Below are 24132 nucleotides of genomic sequence, written 5' to 3'. Positions count from 1 at the left end.
CGTTCTTCTTGGAGGGTGGCTGCCTCCAATTGCTCAGGAGCGTCCTTCACGAGTTGCCCCCAAAAGAGGCCGATCTTGACACCGCTAGTACTGGTCATCTGGAAGTCCAATCAGCTCCACATCTTTCTGTACCGCATCAGTCCATCTCTTCTCTAACCCCTGCCTCGCCCATTCTGCCCCTCTATCCAGACGCATAAAAGTTTATTTGGCTTGTGGTGGCTGGGCATGCAGGCTACATGACCCAGCCAAAAGAGCTCACTGGTGGAAATGTCCAGATATTTCAAGGATCTGGGAGCTCCTCACACAATCCAATCTCTGGTTAAACATAGACAGGTCAGCCTGAATATATCAAACTGGCGTAGATGTTCCTTTAATAGGGCTTCATGTTTTTCAATTCTAGAGAAGGTAGGGAATAACTGACCGAGAAGACCTGGAGCTTCCTATGGAGTGATAGGCCAGGTAGCTTCCACACAGCATTACGCAGGTAGAGATAATGCCGCTTAACCGGTATTTGGTAAGATTAGTGCCAGGTGGAGGGGTTACTTGCCATTCGCACACACTAACCTTGCTACAAAGCCGAAACAGACTTTTGTGGCAAGTGCTGTTAGTAAGCACTGATGAAACCTGACGGGGCACACACATCCCCTGCTCACACTCGCCCCCTACTCACAGGTCAACCTCACCACATTCACCCTCACGCTACACTACACCTCACACTCATACGTTCTACTATTCATCACACACTACACTAAATACTACACTATATAACATCACACACTACAATATTTACTACACACTACACTGCACTACTCAAACTACTATACATTACTATAGTGTGCAGTACGCCACACATGAAACACAAGGCAAAGATCCCCCATGTAGCTTTAAAAGACTGTAGGGGCAAGTGCTGTTAGCGAGCACCTACGAAGGCTGGCACGGCACACGAGGGGGTGGCCAACACCACGCCCGGCCGCCTTTGTCTCCCTAGTGACAGTGTTTACACATCTCACCAGGTACTCATTTGAGGCTGAATCGACCTCGGGGAGGCCCGGGACCGGTTAAAATAATCGTCACTGGTGTTGGCCGTGAGCGGGAATCGAACACGGTCGCCAGATTCAAAGCACAGCGCGCTAACCGCTACACTACCGCTCCCCCAAATGAAACACACACACATAAACACAAACACATGAATACACACCCACATTGTGATGGACCTCCCATAGCTCATCTTGCATTGCGCTGCGGTGGCGAGGAGATGTTAACTCCCTCGCCTGGTGTGCAGGAGGTCGTGGGTTCGATTCTGACCCTGACGCCTGCTGTATATTTGGAGTTTAAATGTTCTCCCCATGGTCGCAGTAGGTTTTTATTTTTCGGACCCTCCAGTTTATCCCTCCACATTTAGAAACATGCCCTTCGATTATTTGGTTCCGTATACATTTCCACGTGATAAGCCACTTTGTTGGTCATCTCCATGACCATCGAGATGATCATGGAGATGACCATCGAGATGATCGTGGAAATGATCATGGAGATGATTATGGAGATGACCATCGAGATGATTATGGAGATGATCATGGAGATGACTATCGAGATGATCATCGAGATGATCGTGGAGATGATTATGAAGATGACCATCGAGATTATCTTCGATATGATCATGGAGATGACCATGGAGATGATCATGGAGATGAACATCGAGATGACATCAAGATAATCATAGAAATGACCATGGAGATGACCATGGAGATGACCATCGATATGATCATGGAGATGACCATAGAGATGATCGTGGAGATGATCATGGAGATGACCATCGAGATGATTATGGAGATGACCATGGAGATGATCATCGAGATGATCGTGGAGATGATAATGGAGATGACCATCGAGATGATCATGGAGATGACCATCGAGATGACCATCGAGATGATTGTGGAGATGATCCTGGAGATGATTATGGAGATGACCATCAAGATGATTATGGAGATGCCCTTCGAAAACCGGCGTGTTCTCTCATCTGTGTTTTGTACGTAATCTTTTTCGAATAAAAAGTACACACGCGTCCCGCAGAGTCTGTCGTCATCGTGGTGGCTGACACGGTCACATCGCAAGGCTCCTGTTGCTCACTCCTCCTTGATGGTCATTCCCAGGCGTGGCAGCACGCTGCTGTTTGGCCGTCACGAGTCGTGGAACCAATTCTGAATTCACGGGCAATTTATTTTTAACACGCGAGGAGAGGACGCCGCTTTGCACACGGACCAGGCGTCGGCAGCCAAAATAACACGACGAGCCGTTGTTTTTTTCTAATTTGGTATATTATATTGAAAAATATCTATTTAAATTTCAAGAGCCGCCATGCCACGTGAATACGAGACGGTGGGTCCTTAATAAATAACGTCACGAAGCGGTCGCTTAAAGAGCCGCAGGTTTGCCCGACCCCTGACGTAGACGAATATGACCTCGCACCTCCCTTGCATGGAAGAAAACGAGCAATACACGTTCCCAGAAAGGCTTTCAAGAGGGGGACACACGAATGTTGACGGCTGATCCCCCATTACAGGGGGGCAACATCGGAGACTTCTGCACGGTGTAGCGAACGCTCCCCTCGCCAACACGCGGAGACAGGGAAGGGTTCCAGTCAATTGTTTCCACCTTCACTGTCACACACAGCTCCCTCCTTCACATACAACTCTCTCTCCTCTTCATCCACAGCTCTCTCCTCTTCATCCACAGCTCTATCCTGCCTAAGGGCCCTCGTAATGACATTGGCGTTAATCGCATGTTTCGGTGGAATTTATCCGAATGAAGTGAAATTCTGATTCTAATATGTATACACATTTCATGGGTGCAGTCATTGTTAGCTGGGCCAAAGCCATCCACTCGTTAAACTCGAGAACCCGGTTCAATCACACGCAGTGGTTGCAGCCCTCACTCCAACCCAGGGTGTCAGTGGCGCCGGCTCGGCGCTAGGACCTCTGAGCTGCCCCAACCTCCTCGTGGCATCTCGAGCGGTGTGCCGCCGCAAAGTTGTGCTCATTAGCAGGACCGACTCTTTGGTTCGGTGCGACGTGAAGATCGAGCGAGCTCGAAAGTGTCCCGTGGGAACGAAAGGGGTTGAGAAATCGCTGCTATCGAGTACGTGGATGAACCTCGGACCCATCGGGGCTGTGGCTCGCGCACAGATCTGGAAGATCGCCGGCGAACGGTGGAACAGCGCGGACGTCCGGAATGAACGCCTCGTTCGGGACCCAAACATCAACCACCGCACACCTCCTGGCATGGACAATCTTCCACAAATACACCCCTGTCACCATGAACCGCACCAGAACATCAACGGAACGATGTGCACGTTTTCACGAATGCTAAATTAGAGACGAGCTGCAACATGCAGCAGCAGCAGTGCGACTGTGGCCATGCAACTCAAGCTATGGACCGTAGAGTAAACCCACACACACGTTGAGATACATGGATACTCGTAGAGACCCATAAGAGAGAGACTCGCAGAGATAGAGGCACATTCAAGACCAGCCACAGTGCGACTCAAGCTATGGACCGTGCAGTCCACCACTGTCGTCTCTTGCTCGAGGGAAAATGAGCTGACGTGACTGCAAAGCCACCTCGTGAGTCCTGTGTCTGTAGAGAGATCATTGCCAGTGCAATCGCATGCAGCTCAATGCGAAGCAGTGCTGCTTGATATTCCAAACTAAAATATTTATATTTTATATTACCAGGTAAGGCCCCACTGAGTGATGTAGATTTTTTTCAGCAGCTACCTGGCTATCACAAATGATAGCTCAACGAAGTGGCTCATCACGGAGACATGTATGGCAGGCACAAATACTCTAGACGCGTGTTGTTTAAATGTGGAGGGAAAACGCGGAGGACCTGGAGACAAATCCACGCGACCACGGGGAGAGAGACACCGCAAACTCCAAATATACAGCAGCAGGCGCCAGCATCGGAACCGAACCCACGACCTCCTGTATACCAGGCGAGGAAGTTAACATCTCGCCACCCCGTGGCACCCTACGGAAGTGAACGCCTCGCCTGTCTCACAGTGGTAGGAGGTTATCGAATAGAAACAGATCAAGTGGCACTGACTCTTTCATATCTGTCTCTCCGCACACACACTACTGTATATACATCACGAGCTACACATCCACGGCACCAGTTGTGTTGCCGGTATCGACATGGCGATGTAGACCGAAGAGAGGCGTTTTACCCTTTCCGGCAATAACGCAGGAGGTGTTAAGACGCCCAAAATGGACTCACCGATTGCAAGGCATCGAGTCTGCATTAGCCGCACATTCACGGATTGGTGTTTGCATCGCCTCTGTGCTGCCGTTCGCCTCCTCGTGTCGTTGTTCTCTGGCCTGACAACTTGTGGGTGGGTCAAGGCCATGACGGAGGACGTCTCTGCTGGAGGCCAATGTCGTTTCAGGGACAAGGCGTGCATCATCAGAGCACGTCGGTTTGGATGCTTGACCACGAGCACGACGTGTGGTCAATGCAGACTCGATGCCTTGCAGTCGGGGTGCCTATTTGGTGTTTGTGCATCTCAACACCTCCTGTGTTACTGCCGGAAAGTGTATGAAGACTTTTATATTTTAATCATCATAATAATAATAATTAAATAATATTGAAGCCGTTGAAGTAAACAGTGGTTTGAAATAAAATGTATCGTCTATAAAATGTCACAAACAAATACTCGAGTGCTGCTTGATTCTCAGATAACATCTAATCTTCCAGGAGACAGAAACACCGACACGCATTCACAAGGGGCGAAGCTTCTCCAATGCACACGTGAATGCACATTGGAGCACACTGCACAGAGTTACACACTTCTGCCAACCTTGCACTTGAAACACACACACAGAGAGCAGCATTACAGGATACAGAGATACTATTGACCACCGTGGGAATAGTAATAAGAATAATAATAATCAGAGGTACTCGCTGACAGTTGAGACGATGGGGCCACGTCTATTAACTCTCCCTCCTCCCCCCGGCCGCCTCTGTCCACCCAGCAGTGCGCCAAGGCTCGGTGGGGTAAAGTGTGGGTACCGCCGCCTCTTCGAAGTCGGTGTGTCCGTGGTGGGAGAGCCGGACAAAGACATCCCTCGAGAGGTGAGACTCTAGAGAGCTCGCTGTAGGTGGAGGCCGGTGCGTCCACAGTGGAGCGAGCAAGCAATTGCAGGGCTGCGCCTGCAGCAGCTGCTGCTGCGTCATCACACTCAACTTATTAAACTATTTTTTATTCCGCCAGGTAAGGCGCTCTGAGCTGCGTAGCTCTTTTGTCGGAAGCGACTTTGGCCATCACAAATGAGAGCTCACCCACGTAGCTTATCATCGTGTGGACATTGACAGCGGCCACATACTTTGTACTCTACTTTGATTCAACGGGTATCGTACAGACAACACCGTACGATTGGGATAATCCGAATCCCGTATGACCAGATGGTCAAATATTGAGCAGGAAGATTGTTGCAACATCAGCTTTGAGAGAAACGTCAATCAAACACCAACACACACACACAGATGCACACACGGACACCTGCATGACGCACCCCATACATTGCCATCTACGCGGCTTGTTCAATCCACTGCTGGATGAACGCCTCTCACGCACCGTGTGGGTGTGGCTGTGTGACCATACCTCGTCACGCCGGCCACGCGTGGATGAATCAACTGCTGGATGAGGGCCTACCCCTAAATGAAGCGATGAAGACCACTTGTGTTGTCATGGAAACATCGTGGGTTTTTTGCTTTTATTATTTTCAATTTAGAATTTGTATTTTTAATTTTTTAAAATTTAATTTTAATTTATTGTAATTTTATTCTTATGTTTTCATCTTCGTGACTTTACCGAAAGAACCAAGAATATGAAGATGTGGATGATGTAGATGTGGATAATAACGATGATGATGATGATGTGGATCATGATGTTGATGATGATGTGGACGATGATGATGTGGATGATGATGTCGATGATCATGTTGATGGCGATGTTGATGATGATGTGGATGATGATGATGTGGATGATGTGGATGTTGATGATGATGTGAATGCAGATGATGTGTATGATAATGATGTGGACGATGAGGATGATGTGGATAATGTTGTGGATGACGTGGCTGATGATGTTGATGATAATGATGATGTGGATGATGTAGATGTGGACGATGATGATGCTGATGATGATGTGGATGGTGATCATGTTGATGGCTATGATGATTAAGTGAATGATGCTGATGTCCTCACCCTGCACGTGTTCCCCACTCCACGTCTTCTTCGCCTTCTGCCGCTCAGAGTCTCACCCCAAGCTCGCCTCGCTCTCCCCTCGCTTCTTCTTCTTCACTCTCGAGGCCTCTCGTTCCAACCTCGCCACGCGTCCCCTGAGCCCCCGATCCACGTCGATTTGGGTCGCAGCTGCTGAGCGGAGAGGCCCAAAACGCCGAGCGGCCAACAACTCAGAGCACTGCTCAAGATCCCTCTGCGTGTGTGTGGTTGGGTTCGGCCAAGTGGTCATTTTAGGTCGTGATTCGTGTCGGGGTTAAGCGGTCGCGTTGACCACCGTCACTCACGGGGTAGTGGACCCCCCGTGAGTGACCAACCGTCACTCACGGGGGGGGGGGGGATGGCACTAGCCCCTCCCCCCTCGTGCCCCCACGAGCCCCTCCCCCCTCGTGCCCCCCACGTGCCTCTCGAGTCTCCAACGTCGTAACGATGACGAGGAACCACGTGCCGAGTTTGAATGTCGCCAAGATGATGATCGTGGTCGTTGTCAAGGTGACACAATGGTCACGTGAGGCCCGTAACGGTCACAGAACTCCAGCACGGCGAGAAGACCAGACGTGTTTGTGTGATTCTGCGTCGTCCCTGCTCTCTTTAACGTGAACAGCGGCGACACTTTCAACAAGCTGAGAATCCCATCGACCGATTATGCCAGGAGAGCTTCTCCAAGGTGAGCGTCGGACTTTTAAAGGGAAATTATCCAGATTTTTACCTCAAAAATGTGGATTTATTCCCTGCAAACGCACACACTCACAACACATATGAGACAGGCGGTAAAGTATTGTATTGTGTACAATCTGGAAACTACCCACATGTCAAATTTTAAGTTTGTTGCATGTTGGGAAGTATGTTAAACATTTCGAACAGACACATTCACAAATTTCCCTTTTATATAGAGAGAGATGAGGGAACACGATCGTGAATGTGTTTATTCGTCCATATTTGGTCAGAAGACGCCGTAATAATAAATCTACACCACGTCAACAGCACCGCTGCGAAGGGAAACAAATACAATAGATGGGGCTGTTGAAGTCGGGCCATGACAGACGTCCACCTGCACCTATGGAGGCCGCAGTGTCGCTATCGACACGGAGAGTGCCGAGTGGTTGTGTTCTGGTCCAACCTGTTCACCACTGCCGACGCAGCAGCACCACCCGTATGGTTTAATTGCGTGATTGGTCGCTTTAAATAACCAATATCATGATGAATAGTCACTCAAGAGGCCCGAAACGCCGAGCGGCCAGCAACTAACAGCAACTTCTAAAGATCGCTCTGTGTGTGTGTGGTTGGGTTCGGCCAAGTGGTCATTTTAGGTCGTGATTCGTGTCGGGGTTAAGCGGTCGCGTTGACCACCATCACTCACGGGGTAGTGGACCCCCCGTGAGTGACCAACCGTCACTCACGGGGGGGGGGGGGGCAAAGGACCCCGCGTGAGTTACCAACCTTCACTCATCAATTCAAGATCATGAACTTTATTTATCGTGAATAAATCCGATGAGCTATGAAGCTCTTTTCAACAAATGCCCAGTAGAGACGGGTTCGGAAAGTTGCACCAATATCAAAAAAACGATACACGTGAAAAGTATAAGAGAGGTAAGCAAATCCCGAAAACGAAATTAATTACACTTTTTTTTATTAAACCAGATGAAGCCCACTGAGCTATTGAGTTCTTCAGAAGCGATAGACAGGCCCATGTCTGTCTACAGTGGGAAATGTAGAGCCGTGTGTTTGTCCGTAGTGTAAAATGTGATCGCTGTGTTCCTCCTTCTTTTGCAGTTGGCGACCCCCCCGAGGGATCCCGCGGGGCTGTGCCCGGGACCCCCTCCCCGGATGAAGCCCGAGGCACGGCGCGGGTCGCCGTGCCGGAGCTGACGGGAGCCGCGCAGGCGGCGATAGCGGGGCCGCATCTGAGGGCGGAGCCTCAGGTGAGGGGAGGAGCCCCAGGTGGCGGGCGGGGCCCGCTGGCGCCAATCACAACGCTAGGAATGCACGGGTGTGGGGAAATTATTATTGGATCATAATCGGCGACGTTTCGGGCAATGTTCCTTGTGCAGAGCACGTCAACAGTTGTTAGACCCTTTCATAACGTGGACTACAGAGGGTGGCCCAAAAGTCAGGACACGCAAAGTTATTGTATGTTTCTTAAGTAATCATAAAGGGTTATTTAGTTTAATTTTAACAAATGTTAAAACTGATATCAATGACTCTTTTGAAATGCATTTAGCACCTTTTTTAAAATTACAGCTACCTTTTTCTGCATGCATAACAACGAACTGAACTCGTTCGTCTTTAGTCAATGGCCCCTTCTTAGAATATTTTGTGAGTTTGTGGGTTCTTCTAAAAATCAATAGTCTATATATATTTCTGAGACATTTTATGCAGATCGATTATCGGTTCATGGACTAAAATTATATTTCTTTTGGTGATAAAACAGTCCAACGTGTGTTGGGATCCCTGTCCGGATGGGAGGAGTAATTGTGGATGTGTTGACTGCGTTGCTGTGGCAGGACCCAACCACGACTGTGGCAGCTGGAGCGGAGGGCACCTCGTCCGGTAACGACCTCACGGTCTTGGCCCCCACCTCGTCCAACGAGGTGCCGGTGGCGGCCGACGAGAGGCATTGCACCCAACCCAGCTGCCTTCCCCATGGCCGGCCTGAACCCTCCCCGGTGACAGCCACAGCACGCGAGAACATCGGCGTGTCTGTGCTGCCTGCACCCCAAGGTGAGCGTGCGACCACGCGACCCCGTGACCTCTCGTTAGGGTGGCAGTCACCAACGCAAGGGCCGCGTTGGAGCCACTGCTGTTGCCCTTCATGAGTAACACGGGGAGCTCAAAACACCCAGCGGCTCACGTGACAGGCACATCACATTTGTCGCGAACTTGAGTCTTACACTTCAATGTGGGGCAAAATGTCTGGTTAAGAGTAGCAGCACGGGTGCTGGATGGGGCCACTGAATCCAGTGCCATGTTTATCTTCAGTGGGAAATGTAGAGCCGTGTGTTTATCCGCAGTGTAAAATGTGATCGCTGTGCTTCTTGTTGCAGTTGGCGACCCCCCCGAGGGATCCCGCGGGGCTGTGCCCGGGACCCCCTCCCCGGATGAAGCCCGAGGCACGGCGCGGGTCGCCGTGCCGGAGCTGACGGGAGCCGCGCAGGCGGCGGCGGGGCCGCGTCTGACGGCGGATCTTCAGGTGAGGGGGAGGAGCCCCGGGTGGCGGGCGGGGCCTGCTGGCGTCGCTCAGCCAATCACAACTCTAGGAGTGCACGGGGGTGGGGGAATTGTTACAGGAAAATGATAGGCGACGTTTCAGGCAATGTCCCTTCTGCAGAGTACATCAGTTTTTTTAAATTTTCATAACGTCGCCTATAGATGGTTGCCCAAAAGTCAGGACACAGGTATCGTATTTATTTGAACAAGTCACAGAGGATTTGTTATCGATATTAATAATGATAATTGTTAACTTTAAGAATAATGAGAACGGTGTAATTTCAGTATTAAGTTAAATTGCACTCCTATTATGTGTTTGTGTTGTTCGTTGTTGTAACCTTCTGACCCGTGCCAATTGGACATGTGAAAAATAGCTTTATAGCTCATCGGATTCTTCCAGTATAAATATTCTGACTCTGATAATAACGTGCAATACATATATAAAGTATTATTAAATATAGAAAAACGACGTTTCAGTCAATGCCCCTTCCTCAGAGCACATCACAGTTGGCTCTTCATAACGTCGCCTATAAAGCGTGGCCCACAAGTCATGCCACATAGAGCTATCATGTTTATTTCAACAGATAACAGAGCTTTATTTGATTTGTTTAATAAACGTTAAAACTTACATCTATTTACATTAATGCACGATGGACGAATTTATTATTTCTTCAAATTAATTTAGGCCTTTAAAAAAATAAATCACAGCTGCCTTCTTTTGCATATGTAGTGGGTTTGTATGGAGACTGAGTCTTCGTAGGAGGCAACACGTATTTATTTATGACAACAATAACAGTAACACTTAGGTCCCTAACACGGAGGGGTAATGGCCCCTTCTACCCACCACCTAAGGAGGTACGGCCTCCGGGCTAACGTGCCCTAACTACTGGGGCTAACCACTCCTTAGCCCTCCGGCTAGCGGGACCTAGGGGAGGCTGACCCGACCCAGCCAAGGTCCTCGGGTCTCGACCGCTGGCCCACACAGACCCGGCCCTGAGAAGGGCGTCGGGTCGGGGGATCCTCAGGGTCCTAGCCTATTGATCACTGGCCTCACTGAGCCCCGGCCCTTATAAGGACGGCGGGGCTTGGGGTCCAGGGTCCTATCTTCAGGTGGGCTTCTGGGTCTTCGGCTTGAGGCGAACTGCCTCAGCCGCACTGGGGTCCGGCTTTTATGGGGCTCCCAGGGTCACCCCGCCCCTGGTCACGCCCACCATCTGGAACCTTCTCGAGGGACCTGGATTGTTGCGCAATCCTCCCCAGCCCCCCACCCGGGGACCTGGGGTGTCCCCATCCGGTTCCCAACCGTCCCCCCCCCCGGGATGCCTGACCCACGAGTCCTGCTTAGCACAGGCCGTACTCGCTATTGCCCCCTGACTGGAAGTACCTGCTCAACCAAAGTGGTGGCGGCGTATTACGCCCAACAATTACCCACCACACATACAAATGACAATCGAACTCGTTCGTCTTTGGTCAATTACCTTTCCATTTTTGAAAAATGTTACCTGAAAAAGCAAAATAGAAATTAATAATAACGTATAAAAGTTGCGTAATTGCCCGTCACGTGACGGGTATTTTCACGTCGTAAACGATCCAGTGTGTCGTGACTTTGTCGATGACGCCATCTCTGCCGCCTTCCTCCGTTTAATCGACGTCTTCTTTCGTCTGCGACTCTTCTGGCTTCATCTGAATGAACTAAAGTTACGGAATGTGACGTACCGAATATAATTTTCTCTTCTGAGAGTAATGTATAACACACCTGTAAATGAAGAATGACAATTGTAAATCACCTTCATCGTTCTCGCAGCTGTTTGAGTTTCCTTTCTGTCGGGAAGTAAACTAAATGTTGTAGGAATGATTTCGTTCTAAGTATCGACTTACTGGATTCCCTATTGATGTGAATACTAAAAAAATAACTATTTATAAACCGGAAGGACGCGTCGGTGTGTTCACCAATTTTCGCTCAAAACGTGAGCAGAAAGTCGCTTTTACCAAAATGAATTTGAACTCAGTGAGAGGGGTGGCCCTAGACCAGCTGCTGCCAGCAACTGGCAGCGCCCTCGGCCAACCTCGCAATGGGCGCCGCCACCCCCAAACCCCAAGGGCAGATCCAGGCTGAGGTTTCTGGTAAACTGGGAAACATTTTGCCCCGATTTTACGTTAAATGTTTTTAAGCGTATTTTTTTAAACAGAGGCAAAATTATTCGGTTTGTCTGCCCGTCCGTCTGTCCAACCAATACATTATCAGGAATGTTGAGAAATTAATTAAAATTCATAGACCCTCTGTACGTTGCACGGGAATCAAAATGACATCGTCGTTATTTTATTTGTATATTTTTTCCTCCAATTGTTGGCGCCCCAGGCGACCGCCTCGTTCACCTACATGGACGGGTGTCCGCCCCTGTTTAGTTACAATAACTTACTGGATTCTGATTTGATGTGAATTAAAATAAAGTGACCGTTCATTATTGATCGCAAGGGGAGATGTCGGTGTTCACCAATTGTCACAAATGTTCACCGTAAGTGCGAGCAAAAGCCATCAAAGTGAAATTGCACTGAGTTCAAATTAAAAGCGGATTCTGCTTCTTTATTTCAATTTCTATTCGACGTTCAAAAAATAAATATTGTCACGAACAAATTTAACTGAATAAATTATTTATTATTACTCACTAATAATGGTGCACAAAACGCAAAGATAAAATACAAAAACAGAGGGCAGACGTGGCTCTTATCATAAGAGGCACTGGTATATTTTGGGAGAAAATGTATCGTTGTGGTAACAACAAACTAATAATTTGTTACATTTTAATCCAAGCCTTTCGTGAAAGTCAAAAGAATTGCATGGGAATCCACGTAGCCAAGCCAGCGTTACCCGCAGCGTGTGTCAGGCGTTCGGCACAGATCATCAAAACTATAAATATAAAGTTGACTTTAAAAATAAATAATGAAAACGTTATGTCAGGGTTAATATAAATGAAATAACCCTGTCTTAACTTTTGGGCCAACCTGTATACTTATGTGTATTAAATATATACTGTATGATGAAAGATATAAAATCGACGTTTCAGGCAAGGGGCTTTCTTCAGGGCACATCACATCATGACGTCGTTTGTAAGAGGGTGGCCGAAAAATCAGGACATTATTGTGTTTATTTGAACAAATAACAGAGGGTTATTTCGTTTAATTTTAACAAATGTTAAAAATGAAGTCGATTAACATGAATGCACGATTTCTCTTGTGAAATGCATTTAGGACTTCTTTGAAACTATAGCTGCCTTCTCTCCAGCATGCATAACAACAAATTGAACTCGTTCATCTTTTGTCAATGGCCGTTCATCATAGAATATTTTACGAGTTAAAGTGAGATTGGGGTTCCTTTAAAAATACTGTATATTTTTACTTCTGAGACATTTGATTGCCCATCGGTTCATGGACTAAAATTGTATTTCTTTTGGTGATAAAACAGTCCCACGTGTGTTGAGATCCCAGTCGAGATGGGAGGAGTAATTGTGGATGTGTTGACTGCGTTGCTGTGGCAGGAACCAACCACCACTGTGGCGTGCGGAGGAGAGGGCACTTCGTCCGGTAAAGACCTCACGGTCTTGGCCCCCACCTCGTCTGACGAGGTGCTGGTGGTGGCCGACGAGAGGCTCTGCACGCAACCCAGCTGCCTTCCCCATGGCCGGCCGGAACCCTCCCCGGTTCCAGCCACAAAGAACATCGGCGTGTCTGTGCTGCCTGCACCCCAAGGTGAGCGTGCGATCACACGACGTTGTGAACTCTCGTTAGGGTGGCAGCCACCAACGCAAGGGCCGCTTTGGAGCCACTGCTGTTGCCGTTCACGAGTAACACGGAGAGCTCAAAACACCCAGTAGCCAAAGTGAAAGGCGAATCATGTTTTTCGCGAACTTGAGCCTAACAATGAAATGTGGAGCAAAATCTTTGTGGTTAAGAGTAGCAGCACGGGTGCTGGCTGGGGCCACTGAATATCCACGCCAGCCCCATCGGCAGTGCAGCGCTCTGCGATGACGCCGGCTTCCGCCACCACCGTTCCCTTTGTGCAGAGGAGGACGACGGCATTCCGGCGGCACGGCTCTCGCTGTTTGCGACGGAGCGGCTGAGCCTCAGGTGGGAGAACGACGTGGGCAAGGGTGCCGGCCTGCGCAACCTGGGGAACACCTGCTTCCTCAACGCCACGCTGCAGTGCCTCGCCTACACGCCGCCGCTCGTGAACTACCTGCTGCTGCAAGAGCACTGCAGCACCTGTAAGTACCCCCCTGGCACTCTCGTTTACCCATGGGCTAGGTTATTGTCAGTTATTTTGCTGCGATAAATGTCCCACGTGATAAGCCACTTCGTTGAGCTAGCATTTGTGGTCCAGGTCGCTTCTGAAGAAGCTAATAGCTCAGTGGGCTTTATCTGGTAAAATAAAAAAAAAGTTTAGTTTTAAATGTAGATTTTTTAAAAGTGATTTGTTTACCTTACCAATACTTTGTACTCTTATCTTTTTTTGTATTGTGTCCTCGTTCGCAGGCCAACAGAGCGACTTTTGCCTGATGTGTGTCATGGAGCGTCACGTCGTCAGCACGTTCAACAACTCAAAGAGAGTGCTGACACCCAAGGTCATCACTAAAAACATCACGCGTGAGTCCCACAACTACGTTCAAACGTGCACTCGGAGGAGAAGTTATCCCCGCGATCTTTCGCCATCTGTGTTCCAAGTCCTTTGCACTGCTCCTTTTGACATGTTGGGGAGCTCTTGAAGGATGTCATCAAATCCTGTACCTGTCACTTTGTCCCCATGTCCATTTCTCTGCAGGCATCGCCAAACACCTGCGCATTGGGAGACAGGAAGATGCCCACGAGTTTCTGCGATACGTAGTAGATGCCATGCAAGCCTCATGCCTCCATGGCCACAGCGAGTGAGTACCGCGCGCCAGTCAACTTGCGGCAGTCGTTCTGCAGTTCGGTACCTCACGGCTCCCTCTTGGTTTTCTGCACGATTGTCCTTCGACGTCTGTGAGAAGCTCCTCACACTTTTGTGTGAACACCTGGGAGATGCAGAGGACCGGCCCTGCTGGCACCACGGTTCTTTCACCTTGGCCCTGACGTGGGCCGTCTTTTGTTTGCGCATTTCACGTTGCTGATAAATACCGGGGGGTCGATATCTCGACGTCGGTGGCCCCGTGACATCATTGCTCGTGTTGACGGGCGGCACGTGGCACGCTGGGCATTACAAAACTGCCGGGCCACAGCACCGCGTGTCGGCTGCCAGCTTGCCCCCAGCTCTGTGGCTGTGCCGTGAATGTGGCTGCCCTGTGCAGACGCTACCACGTTTGGTTGCTACAGAGCACGCGTTGCAGTGCTGAAGGGAAAGAGTGAATCGACAGCTCGGGCAATGGTGTAACTCTCACACACGCGTGTGCATCCGGTAAAGGTGTTACTGTTACTGCCGCTGTAACCACCGTGTGGTGTCGTTCTCTGTGACGTGGCAGGCTGGACAGATACACGGAGGCTACCACCCTCATTTACCAGATCTTCGGGGGTTACCTTCGATCACGTGGTGAGTTGTGCGCACTCCTCTACAAACTTGTTAACCGTGAGCAGCAAGCGCATCATCACAGTGTAGACGCGCTCGCGTTGCAGCGTTTACACACTCTCACGCACGTGCCACACGGAATAACCTTTTACCAGTTGGTGAAAAGTACCAATTACCTATGTCAGTGGGAAGCGTGCATTTAGTTTGACTAAGTAACATGTGACGTCCCTTCCTAATGTGTGCTTGTGTTATGCAGTGGAGTGCATGCAGTGCTGCAACCACTCCGACACCTATGACACGTGCCTGGACATTGCACTCCATATTAATGTAAGCAATGAGAAAGCCATCGATTAACAGTTATACATCTACGTACGGTGCGGAATAAGTTAAATGTACATACATCACGTACATGAACAACAACCGCCATTCGCCACTAAGTGGCGGTGATGTCACCACGGTGCTTGTGCCAGTCTGAGTGAATTTTAAGGCCACGTGTAGTGTCGAACGCCCGCTGGCAGGTCACGGGACAGACCATGGGTTGACTGAGATGACTGGCCGATGCACCACCTGTGCCCCCTGCTGTGCCAACATACATAACACACACACATACATAAATCAGCCACTTAACATCCAAACACACTGCCAGTAGCGTGCATGATCTCTTTTTTTGCGGTTGTACGATTTCATACGAAATGCGGGTTTTCCGAATTGCCATCACAATATAATTCTGCAGATGTTCATGGAATGCTTCTTAGAGTCCTCATTTGCCTTTCACTCTGTCGGCCAACAGAACTCATCAGATCTTGTGGAGGCGTTTGAGGAGTTTTTTAATAAGGAGACGCTGGACGAATACACCTGCAGAATGTGAGTGGGCATCGTGTGTTGACACCCTGGAATCATTTGTAGCTTCAAAAGTCTGCTGATTGAATCAAATTCTAATAAAAAGATAGTAATAAAAATATAAAATAAATAATACATTAAAAATAACGTCCAATATATAACGTAAATAAGTAACAATTTTTATGTTAAGAAATTAATAAAAAAATAAGGAACAACAAAAAGTGAGTAGACTTATTGTTTAAAAGTTGGGGAACACGTGCAATGGCTGGCGTTGTTGTCGTGCAGGTGCTGTTGCAAGGGGGAAGCGACGAAGACGATGGCTCTCCACCGCCTGCCCAACGTCCTCACCGTCTCCATCAAGCGGTACAACCTCTACGGCGTGAAGATCAACCGGGTAACGATTCTGCCCCTCCACATCGCTCTAATTAATTTATTTTATTACAGCCCTTGTCAGTTCACTGCTGGAGAAAATGCCTCTCCATTTTGGAGTAAGTGCTACGGAAAGACTCGCCCCCCGTCATATGACTGTAGAATTTCCACCACTTGCTCTGGGCTATCAACAGGAGATGAGCACCGTCTTCAACGCTCAAATGAGCGAGACATCACGTCATCACGTTGACGTGTAACTTAGATGGTGCCCATCTCTGCTGCCCACCCCACCACCCCTGCCGTTTCCTCTTCTAACGTTTGTCTCTGTGCGCTGCCTGTAGAACATCACCTACCCGGAGCACCTGGACATGCAACCCTTCACCTCAACGTCTCAGGGCGAGCCGGCAATCTACTCCCTGTACTCGGTGCTGGTGCACAAGGGAGCCGACTCCAACAGCGGCCATTATTATTGCTACAATAAGGTAATTACATTTGTTACCATCAAACAATAACAACGCACATCTGCAATGCGCCCATAATGTTACAAATGTCCAATAGGGAAGAATAAATAGAAGACTTGTTTCTGTTCTTGCATCTTGATGTACTTATGCAATTTCTACTTACAGTATATATACTTTATTTATTTGTATATAGTGACTTCCTTAGCATTCCTACACTTTGCACTCCAATCGGTGTTGTATTGTTTGTTGTTGTTGTTGTAATTTTCTGACCCGCCCCTACTGGACATCTGTTGAAAAGAGCTTCGTAGATCATCAAATTCTTTCAGCACAAATAATTATTCTGATTCCGATGAAATTGGTCCAAGGCCAGCGATGCAGTGACATGGTCAGGCAGACCATTCTGTAACTTCAGCACCATCATAGCAACCGTAGCAACTTCTGCAGCTCTGACGATGGGGTGATGCTCTTTACGAACTTGTTGTCTAGAGTGTATCGTGTCTTGTTATTAATGAACGGAGGAGGTTGGGTGCAGTTGTGTAAACATTGTAACCAAGTGTAGCCGTGCTGTGACTGTGCGCAGATCAGCGATGGACAATGGTGCTGTATGAACGACTCCATCGTGCGGCACGTGGACACCAAGGCTGTTATGAACGAGCAGGCCTACATGCTCTTCTATATTCGGTAAGTCGCCTTCTCTCCCCTTCACTTTAACCTGCACTTACAACCGTCCCCCAGACCAGCTCACTGGAAAGATATTGTCTTGTGCGAGCAGCAGTGTCTCCTTTGAAGGCAGGTGTTAACGGTTTGCGACGCGTTGGTGCGTGCATGCAGGTCCCCAGAATTGAACGCGCCGCCAGCGGACAGCTACTGCCCGCTGGAGCACGTCAAGGCGACGTCCCGCTTGTGCCTCAAGCGGCCCCACTCGGCGAAGGGAGACCGCGGACCCTGTCTGTGTACGGCAGCTCTCCTCACCGGCGCGCAAGGTAAAGGATGGATTTGAAACGTCGCCCCGTGTGCGTGCAAATGCCCAGGGAGAATGTACACCCTGACAGCGCATCGTTTTATATTAAGGGAATGGTGAAGTATAGCGATCTTCTTGTTTTTACTTCAGACCGATTTTGTTTCATTCACCCAATGTCGAGCGGTTTGGACTTTAGCGCCATCATCTTCTTTACCTCCAGAAACCCAAGACGTCGAACCGCCCCAACGGGAACAACTGCCGGAGCAACTGCAAGGGCCACGGCAGGAACAGCAGCAGCAGAAGCTACCGGCAACGCCAGGCACGCAACAGCTGCTGCCGCTAGTGCCAGAGCAGCCACCACCACCCCGATCTCACAGCAGCCGCTGCCATTCCACCAGCAACCACCGCCGGTCCTGCAGCAGCCACCACCACCACCACCGCCACTCTCGAAGAAGCCGCCGTCAGCACCACAGCAGCTGCTGCCACCGCGTGTCCCACAGCAGCCAGTCCAACAGCAGCCAGTCCAGCAGCAGCCAGTCCAACAGCAGCCACCGCCACCAGTCCCACCACAGCCACCGCCACTCTGGTCGCACAGCAGCCACCACCGGTGCAACAACTGGCACTCGCCCCACCAATAGAAGTCGGTGCTTAAAATCCATGATCGCGTGTCTAACCTTTTGCTTCCGCTCAAATTCAAAATAATTTTGAGAGACATTTTACGAAGGCACCAGGCAGCGGCTCACCATGGCGTCGCCCGCTCCCCAAAATGTACTCATCGCCGGCTCCACCACCAACGTCGTACTCTGCGGTACAAAATTCTACTCACCTGGTATCAACAATCAAGGGTATTTCCCTGTCCCCAGACGACCTGCTTGTCAGTTTTGATGTAGTTTCCTTATTCACCAAGGTTCCTGTACCTGACACCATTGCAATCATTGAAGACTTGGTTCATCAAGGACTAAACACTGAGGTACCCCCCCTGGTGAGACACTGTTTAACCAATACATACTTCACTTGGAATGGAACTTTCTACAAACAAACTGAGGGCACCCCAATGGGCTCCCCCCTTTCTCCAGTTATAGCTAACATTTTCATGGAGAAATTTGAGACTGACGCCATCCAGACTGCCACTCTGCGCCCAACCTTATGGAAGAGGTACGTGGATGACACTTTTGTCATCTGGCCACATGGCCGGCCTGCTCTAGACCAATTCTTCGACCACATCAATTCCATACACCCAGCCATCAGATTTACCATGGAAGTCGAAATAGATGGCAAGATACCTTTTTAGGATGTCCTAATTAAAAAGAGACCTGCTGGTTCAATGAGCCACTCTGTCTACAGGAAAGCTACCCATACGGATGCTTATCTGAAACCGGATTCCCACCACCATCCATCACAGAAGAATTCTCTCATCAAGACTCTGTATCATAGAGCCCAATGCATATCCGACCAGGAACACATAAGCAGTGAACTCAAGCACGTACACCAAGCTCTTAGGGCTAATGGTTACTCCGACTATACAATCCGCAAAGCTATCACTCAAACCATGAAGAAGAACCCTCTTGAGGAGCCTTTCAAAACCATCACTTTACCCTACATTGCTGGGATCACAAAAAAGATCTCCAAAATCTTGAATAAACACAAGATCCAGGTCCGTTTCAACACATTACATAAAATCCGTGATCTGGTTCCGTCTGTAAAAGATGTGATTCCGGACATACAATACCCTGGTGTCTACAAACTAAGTTGCCTCTGTGGTAGTAGTTACATTGGAGAAACCAAACGCCATATCTCGGACCGCATTCGTGAACATAAATCAGACCTTAAACACGGTAGGACCAACACCTCGGCCGTAGCAGATCATTGTTCTAATTCAGTAGGCTCACATGCCATTGACTTTTCCAAGACGGAGGTTCTTTGTAAGCCATCTGGCTTCCATGAGAGATTCGTTCATGAGGCTATCCACATATACAAGCACAGAGACAATTTGAACCGAGAAGATGGATTCTATCTTAGCAATCATTGGAAAGATTTGATAAATCATTTCAGTTCTTGATTGATTGTTCACACTTACAGTGGCTTTTAGACAGCATACATAAAAACAAATTTCGTCTCCCCCCTCCTCTTTTCAAAAAATAGATGGACTAGTCCTGGGCAAACTGCCAATCGTTGCGCGTGACGCAAACGTTATTTTTTTATATATATAAATAAATATGCCGTTTTCAAAATAAATTTATGCAAACCGACACACCTGATGATGACCGTTTGAGTTATGGTCGAAACGTCGTGAGAATTTTTTATTGTTTTATATATATTTTGTTATTTTGTTGTTTCTCTTCAACGTGACTTTACCGAAAAAACTAAGAATATGAATTACTGCAGTCACGAAAGCTTTAAATCAAAATTTACGTCGTACTCTATTATTTAATTTATTTTCTTTCTACGTGACTTTACCGAAAGAACCAAAGAGTAATTCCTGCAGTCATGAAAGCTTCAAATCAAGTTTTAATCCACGAAGACTTGAAAAACCCAGCACGAAAGCACTTAAAATCACGCCATCCATTCTGGGAAACAGGAGCCAAGATCCATGCAGGCGGCAACAACCCATTATGGCTTGGGATTGCCGTTTATTCCCTGGCCAATCGTCAAGAGAGTTGGCACCAGGAACGTTATTGTAATGGTGACAGTAAAATTAACTGTCTCATTACAAATGAAGACAGAGGTTGTGTCCTCCGCAACGCGAGGCCGGAGTGCGCTCTCAGTGAGGTCGTGCAAGGTATTCCCGTACGGTTCTTGTCTCCGTTAATTAAAAAATGGGGGACTTTTATTTCGCGTTGTGTCGGGGATTTAAAAAGTCACCGCTGTTGCAAAGTATTTATTTATTTATCGAACTGTGAATACATCGGCATTTTTTAAACTACATATCTGTTACTTTTTTTACGTACGGGGCGTGCACATTTCAATGGACACGCTAACCGTAGCGCCAAGCTGTTACCACGTGAAATCTACGATAAATGATGAACTTCGCCAAGCACTTTATTTCCATCTTCCATGATGCCTCCAGAAACAGCGGTTTCTGAACTCGTGAATGTAGATCGGTGACACTTCGGTCTCCTCGGAGTTTTTATCGTTTGTACAAAAGCAGCTCAAAGTGTGGGAAGGGAAAGCGAGATTAATGTTTTCCAGAGATTTTGTCTACCTCGTTTTGTATTTGCACTTGACATCAATATATACTTGTCGTGACAAAACTGGTCTCGCTTCCATTTCGTACTTTGCCATCGCAGTGTGTGTGTGTGTCTTTGTGTGTGGGTGTATGTGTGTGTTTGTGTTTGTTTACGTGTGTTTATGTGTGTATGTATGTGTGTATGCAGGTGCGTGTGCTCGCTAACAGCACTTGCCCAAACAGCTTGTTTTGGCTATCTCTGTCTTTGTATGTCTGTGTGTTGATGGGTGTGTACGTGTTTGTGTATATGAATGCGTGTGTGTGTATGTCTAATTACATTTTTCGGTCGTAGTTTAGTGGTAGTTAATTGAAGGTGGAGGGCTTACCAGCCCCTCGCACCCGTCCAGAGCCCTCATTTAGCCGCTGTGTTGGTCACAGACGCCATAAGGGGAAAGGGCCAATTGGAATTGGCCCTCTCCCCCACAGCACCGACCACGACAGCGTTGCCGCAGAAGTACACTTGTATACACGTGCACTTGTTTTATTTCTCAGAAATGTTTGTGGGAAAGAGGTCAAGACCACGTTGCTGACCTAATTAAATGTTGAATATAAAACGTGGATAAAAGGTAATGGTACAGCCCCTGCGGTTGTTCACGCCACTGCCGGCAAATGGGGCCTCCACGAGCGGGAGCTCCAGAGAGCGCCAGTGAGGGTCATTGGCCTACTCCTCCACACTGGTCAGGACGGCTTGGAAGAGAAGGTCGTCAAATATAAAGTTAGATTTACCTGCCGCTTACAACATTTGACCGTAACGCGTTCGGTGGGGACATGCTTCTTGCTGGGCTCAAATCCAGGGCGGCGTGTGAAGAAAAACGGGGCCCAGACAATGTTGACTCCAGCACTGGGGGGGTGCCGGTACACTGGGACACTGCTGTGGGTGTGGTTACTCAATCGCCCAGCCACGTGGAGGAGTAGCCACTGATATGAAACTCAACGCCATCGTCTCACCTAATCAACCCGTTCACCCGTGAAGCGGTGGCCCGGCCGTTAGCGCACACTGACCACTGCCAGCTAAGTTCGATTCCCGGTCACGGCTAACGTCGGTGCTGAGTGACATCTGAACAGATCTCTGGGCTGCCTCACCTTCACACCAACTCATACTGACCAGCGTGGTGAAGTATGATCAAACACCCCCCCCCATTTACTGTCACAGATTGGGGGGCTCTTACCTCCGCTGTGGATTAACAGAGGGCCGCCGTCTATGCTGAGCCCCACGCCAGTATAGTCGCAGCATCCCTCTGCAACAGCTCTGCTGTGACACCTGAAGGCACACAAACAACACAAGTGGGTGGCCAGGTGCAGGGAGGGTGACGTCCTCATTCAATGAATAAAAAACGAAAAGGAACCCGCCACGGATATTCACCAAGCGGCAATGAGAGCGTCGTGGCGATGCTGCTGCTGTCAGAAACCCGCCGCACGATGCAGTGTGGACACGAGTTGACAATTTCAACCCCACACATCCGCTACTTTTCTTGTCAACACCCTCAGCATTAAATTAACATTGCAGAGTTTTATACTTCAACATTCAATGATTTTTCTACACTTAAGGGGTCATTAATTAGCGTTCAATTGAAAAACGCAAAAATGTAAAAAATCATTACTCAATCGCTACAGCTATTGAGAGAGCTATTGTTGAATTCTGCTAAATCCAAGAAAAGTTACCTAATGGCAAATTCTGCATTTTTATAGAAATGATTTGAAAATGATTTCGCACAGTTAATGATGCAACTACTGGCACAGGGCAACCGCAGCTCGAGTGTGAACGGCTTCACTATGAGAGGGGTCACCCTGCAGGGTTGAGTAGAGATCTCTATCCCACCCTGTATAAAGTAGTCAACGCGTGATTCTAGATTTAAAGCTTTCGTGACTGCTAGGATCCATACTTTTTGGTTCTATTGGGTAAAGTCACGTAGGTGAAAATAAAATAACAAAAATTCACGACGTTTCGTCCACAATACAAGCGGCCTTCATCAGGTGAAGGGACGAGACTGTCTGGGGGACAGCGCTGGAGTGGAAGAAGCCACGCTTAGATCACGACCTTTAAGCTATGTGAGAAGAAAAAGACCACGCGCCTTGACAAAGGAATTAGCATATAATTTAGCATTTAAATGGCTCATTGAAATAGCTAAGTTAAAGTATACACATCCGCAGAGGTACCCCTTGACAAAGGAATTAGCGCTGCTTGACAAAGGAATTAGCATATAATTTAGCATTAAAATGGCTCATTGAAATAGCTAAGTTAAAGTATACACATCCGCAGAGGTACCCCTTGACAAAGGAATTAGCGCTGGAGTGGAAGAAGCCACGCTTAGATCACGACCTTTAAGCTGTGTGAGAAGAAAAAGGCCAAGTGCCTTGACAAAGGAATTAGCATATAATTTAGCATTGAAATGGCTCATTGAAATAGCTAAATTAAAGTATACACATCCGCAGAGGTACCCCTTGACAAAGAAATTAGCATCGAATTTAGCATTGAAATAGCTGAGTGATTAGCTTGTAACTGGTCACAGAAATAGCTATGTTAAAGTTAAAGCATATACATTCACCGAGGCACCTAGTACTCATCAAACAGGAGAATTTAGCGAAACACAACCACGCTCAGACATCGGACCTGTGTGCTAGCAAACAAGGTGTTCTGACAAAGAAAGTAGCATAAAAATTAGCATTTGATTGGCGGATTTTAGGAAAGAGGTGGTGTACGTGCTGATGGACTCGCAGTTTGGCCCGGGGGGGGGGGGGGGGAAAGGGGGGAGGGGGGAGTTTACCTATTGATGGTGTGAAAAGGGGGAATTTATAAGAGCTGCGAAAGTTTGGGGTACCACTACTTGAAAAATATACTGTACCATTGAAATTAGTTTAATGTTTAGTTCGATTTAGAACACCTTTCCAATGGTTGCTTAATTTTAAACCATCCTCTCGGTTGAAATTGTGTCTGTGTTTGTAGATCTGAATTGCCTCATGAACAAATCTCTGATAAAAGCCCGTGGGTTTGCAAAGAACCTTGGGATCAGATCAGGTCCGGTTCCAAACAGTACACAAAATTCGTGATCTGATCCCATCCGTGAAGGATGTCATTCCTGATTTACAGTACCCCGGGGTTTACAAATTGAGTTGTACCTGCGGTGATTGCTACATCGGTGAGACAAAGCGACATGTCTCTGACCGAATTCGCGAGCACAAATCAGATTTGAAACACGGCAAAACGAATTCTTCTGCCGTGGCTGATCACTGTTAC

The sequence above is a fragment of the Petromyzon marinus genome, chromosome 43 (genome assembly GCF_048934315.1).
Source record: "Petromyzon marinus isolate PM22_M1 ecotype Great Lakes invasive population chromosome 43, UKy_Petmar_22M1.pri1.0, whole genome shotgun sequence".
Lineage (NCBI taxonomy): Eukaryota > Metazoa > Chordata > Hyperoartia > Petromyzontiformes > Petromyzontidae > Petromyzon > Petromyzon marinus.
Note: the sequence above shows the minus strand (reverse complement) of the source record.